The sequence below is a fragment of the Micropterus salmoides genome, unplaced genomic scaffold (assembly GCF_014851395.1).
Source record: "Micropterus salmoides isolate LMB-PRFRI ecotype aquatic unplaced genomic scaffold, ASM1485139v1 Ms_hic_scaffold_8, whole genome shotgun sequence".
NCBI classification, from domain to species: Eukaryota; Metazoa; Chordata; class Actinopteri; order Centrarchiformes; family Centrarchidae; genus Micropterus; species Micropterus salmoides.
The window spans coordinates 33,922,413-33,927,582 of record NW_024044570.1 but is presented as its reverse complement, the minus strand read 5'-3'; positions in this window follow the sequence as shown (position 1 = coordinate 33,927,582).

Genomic DNA, 5,170 nt, shown 5'->3' with positions numbered 1-5,170 from the left:
TTTTCCTGTCTTGCTTCTTGTCACTGAGGAGTCACTGCAGAGCTGGATGTGAAACTTTAAAAATGTGGAACTATGAATTTTCCCATAGTTTCCCTTACTTTACGCAATGGTTAGTATTTCCCCTTTGTAGGATCCTCTGCAATCCCTCTGTTCCTCTGCTCTCAATCTCCTGTTTTGCAACACATGATGTTTGCAAGAATGTGTTACAAACCTTGATAAAACTTCACAATGCAGTAATGGATTCTATAATACTATCAAAATACTGAGAAATACAGAATAATGTCGGTACATAACTGAATACACGTATGACGCTGAGGATGAGAGCGATTGAAGGACACTGATCCGGATATATGTTACCGAATCAACCTAAATTGGATTAAAAATTATTGTCTTCATTTTTTTCTGGGAAGCGAGTGGCGGCGCTGAATGTAGCCAGTGAGATAGTGTACAGGGGTTCTTCACTTTGATTAATATTAGCTTATGTAATTAGTAGGTGGGAAATAATTGTTGATTTGCCTATTTGTTTAGTCATTAACCAGGGCAACAGCTACTCCTCCTGGGCCATGTTCTTCAAATGTGGGTTAACTTAACTAATTGTTGGCAGACGGTACCACAGCTTCATCCCGCAAGCCATAAGACTGTTGAACTCTTGAGCTCTTAAACTCGTCACAATGACACTTTCCTTGCACCATTTTGATTTGGTCACTTTATATTACTGCCACACTAATACTGTACTTATTGTACATACATATTCTACTGAATTGGCTCCACCTGCTTACTTACCTGCTTTTTACAACCTGTTTACATATCAGTATAATCTTCATACCTACCTGTTCTTACCTGTACACATTGCAGTTTATATATATATATTTTACTACATGTTTATAAGCTATTTATCCATCATTGTGTGCGTGTATGTATCTATCTATCCATCTGCCACTCAACGTAATGGAAAAAAAAATGTTGAACATTTTCCATGTCCCAACCCCTCATTTTCCTTTTATGATGCATAATACCTGTGAAAAGTTTCATTCAGATATAATATTGACTGGTAGATCAATGGGCTCAGTGTTTTCATATATTATAATCAAGATAAAATGTTATTTAATTCAAAATTTCTCTACCACAGTAAATTAATATAGTATAGTATTATCATTTAACTGTTCTTTTTCATATTCTCATTTGTGTTATTATTTGGTTTAAATACTATGTAATCAGAATAATATTTTTGAGTTAGCACTACAGCAGCCGTGGTTAGTAGTATAGTTAACTCTGTGCAGGGTCACGAGGGGGCTGGACCCAATCCCAGCTGTCAAATTGCTAGTTCATCACAGGGCTAACTCATAGAGACAAAGGCCCAATCCCAATGTCCCCCCTAAGCCCTGAACCCTCACAGACTTTACTGACATCACTTGGAAAGTGATTGAGTTCAAGAGGCTGCAAGGGCTCAAAATGCTGTAAACAGGAATGGGACAGCACTTTGCCACTTTATCACGTTACCTTGATGATGCTGAAACACGTTGCACACTTTTTATTTTATGTTTTTGCCTAGAAGTACTGCAGGCTCTTGTCCTACAGAGTGGAAGAGAGGTAGCCTAAATGTTAATAAATATTTGTTAACTGACAATTGCTATAGTTGTCAGAGGTCACACAACTCTGGAGCAACCAGGGGTTAGGATCTTGCTCAGGGACACAATGGTGGATAGGTCACAGTGGAGAGTTGAACCCAGGTCTCTTACACCAAAGGCCTGTGTCTTATCCAGTGCGCCACCAATACACTTCCACACTAATGGCACAGTCACCAGGAGCAATTTGTGGTTCCCAACCTTCCGGTTAGTGGACGACCGCTCACTTACGCCACTTCAACACTTTCCTAATTAAGGTCTATCTGAAGGTCTATCTGGTTTGCATTGCATGTGTTCCCTCAACCAAGTCCAGTTGCCCTTGACTTTAACCTTCTTTGGATAACTATGACCTGGATGACTGAGAATCTTCACAGACATTTGCATGTGTTTTGTCCCCTTCATAGAAATCTGCAGTTACTCTGTGGGCTGAAAACACATGTACTGTAGCTGTTGCTAAAGCTGCAAAACAGTCATTCTGTGGACACCTATGGATAGTTAACTGTTCATTATTAACTTATGTAGTAACTGTTATCAGCTATTTGTCTTCTTTTTGAGGATTTTTGCATTATTCTTACTTGTGATATTAAAGTTAATATTACATGATAAAATCGGGAACATGTTGAATACTGTAAAAATATTATTAAAATACATCCAAATTTAGTTTTTGTCACATTATTAACACATTTGGGGATGGGAAGATAAAATTAAAAACTTTAATTTTGAGTGGCACCCTAATATATATATATATATAAATCCCCCCTCTCACCCCTTGCGGGGTGGTATTTGTCATCCTCAAGCTCGGGTCCAGAGGCCTGGGAGTTTGAGGGTTCTGCGCAGTATCTTAGCTGTTCCTAGGACTGCACTCTTCTGGACAGAGACCTCTGATGTTTTACCTGGAATCTGCTGTAGTCACTCTCCCAGTTTGGGGGTCACAGCCCCCAGTGCTCCGGTTACCACTGGCACCACTGTTGCTCTTACTTTCCACATCTTTTCTAGCTCCTCTTTCAGCCCTTGGTATTTCTCAAGCTTCTCGTGTTCCTTCTTCTTGATGTTGCTGTCGCCTGGGATCGCCACATCTATCACTGCAGCCTTCTTCTGCTGTTGGTCGATCAACACGATGTCTGGTTGGTTAGCCATCACCAGTTTTTCAGTCTGGATCTTGAAGTCCCACAGGATCTTAGCTCGGTCATTCTCAACTACCTTAGGAGGTGTCTTCCATTTTGACCTTGGGACTTCCAGACCGTAATCATTGCAGATGTTCCTGTACACTATGCCAGCTACCTGGTTATGGCGTTCCATGTACGCACTTCCTGCCTGCATCTTACACCCTGCTGTTATGTGTTGTACTGTCTCAGGGGCATCCTTGCACAGTCTGCACCTGGGGTGCTGCCTAGTGTGGTAGACCCCAGCCTCTATTGATCTTGTACTGAGTGCCTGTTCTTGTGCCGCCATGATTAGTGCTTCTGTGCTGTCCTTCAGTCCAGCCTTTTCCAGCCACTGGTTGGATTTCTTGATATCAGCCACTTCTTCTATTTGTCTGTGGTACATGCCGTGCAGCGGCTTGTCCCTCCATGAAGGTTCTTCGTCTTCCTTGTCCTCACCTTCGGGTTTCTGCTGCCTGAGGTATTCACTAAGCCCTTCATCTTTGGGGGCCATCTTCCTGATGTACTCCTGGATCTTTGTCGTTTCATCCTGGACAGTGGTCTTGACACTCACTAGCCCTCGGCCTCCCTCGCTACGCTTGGTGTACAGTCTCAGCGTGCATTGTGAGGAGCTTTCTTGTCTTGATGTCAGTCGCCTCTATCTCCTCCTTTGGCCAGTTTATTATACCAGCGGCATATCTGATGACTGGCATGGCGTATGTGTTGATGGCTCGATCTTGTTTTTCCCATTCAGCTGACTTTTCACGACCTGCCTTACTCTCTGTAGGTATTTGGCTGTGGCGGACTTCCTTGCTGCCTCCTCATGGTTTCCGTTAGCCTGTGGCACCCCAAGGTAGATGTTGTAGATCCTGGTAGTGTGGATCAGTGAGTCGATGTCTCGCTCATTTCTGGTATACAGCTTGATGTCATCCATGTAGAGGAGGTGACTGATGGTTGTTCAACTTCAGAACCGGTATCCGTAGCCAGTTTTTGTGATGATCTGGCTGATGGGGTTCAGGCCTACGCAGAACAGCAGCAGGGATAGTGCATCACCTTGGTATATGCCCCACTTGATGGTGACTTGTGCAATATGCTTTGAGTTGGCTTCCAGACTTGTTTTCCACAGCCCCATTGAGTTCTTGATGAAGGCTATTAGTGTCCTGTTGATCTTGTACATTTCCAAGCATTCCAGTATCCATGTATGTGGCATTGAGTCGTAGGCTTTCTTGTAGTCAATCCAGGCGGTGCACAGATTGGTCTGCCTGGTCTTGAAGTCTCAAGTGACTGCTCTATCAACCAGTAGCTGGTGCTTGGCTCCCCTGGTATTACTACCCATTCCCTTCTGGGCCCTGTCCATGTATTGAGCCATGTGCCTACTCATCTTAGCCGCTATGATGCCTGACAGGAGCTTCCATGTTGTGCAGAGGAAGGTTATTGGCCGGTGGTTAGATGGAATTGTTTCCTTCTGGGGGTCCTTCATGATCAGGACTGTCCGTCCTTGGGTTAACCATTCTGGGTGGGTCCCATCCATCAGCAGTTGGTTCATTTGTGCTGCCAGGCGTTCATGGAGTGCAGTTATCTCCCCGCTGACCTGTCGTCCTGGCTCCCCCTTGCCGTAGCATATTTGTTGTACCTCATCAATCTCTAGTTGTGATAGGAGCTACAGTTTGCAGATGTTAGAACACTGAGCTAGAAGTTGTTTCTTTGTCAGTGTTGATGATGGGTTTCGAAGCATCCATATATCCCATAGTCATATAACCCCTCTCACTGGGATCGCTTGTATAGTAGCATTGCATCAGATCCATGTTTTCTGCTCTAGTCCATGAATGTCTTGTTCCAGTAGCCCATTTGTCATCAGGTACAAAAACCTGACGCGGACCTTGTTAGCGACGTCCGAGCCGGTATGGCTCTTTTATTTGCGGTTTCACTCATGCCTGAGGTAGGCTGGTAGCATTAAGGACCCTGCCTAAGGGTCCACCTGGATACCTGGATACGATCACCTGTACCAAAGTCAGTGGCATTAACCACTGAGCTATATATATATATATATATATATATATATATATATATATATATATATATATATATATATATACTTGTGTATAATCTCTACGTATATACAGTCCATTTACTACAATACTGCACAACCTGTTTAGTTTATACATATTACTACTACTGTACACCAATCTACTGCAATTTTATATTTTATAAACATATAACATATGTTAGCTACTGCACTAATGTCTTAAATTCTAATTACATTATACTTACCAGTTTAATAAATACAGATTTGTTTGAGCATTGTTGGAGGGAGCTTGAGATCTAAGAATTGCATTGCCAAAAACTGTTTCACATTAATTTTTGTACTTATGACCCTAAAGGACTTGATCTTTGACTGACTAG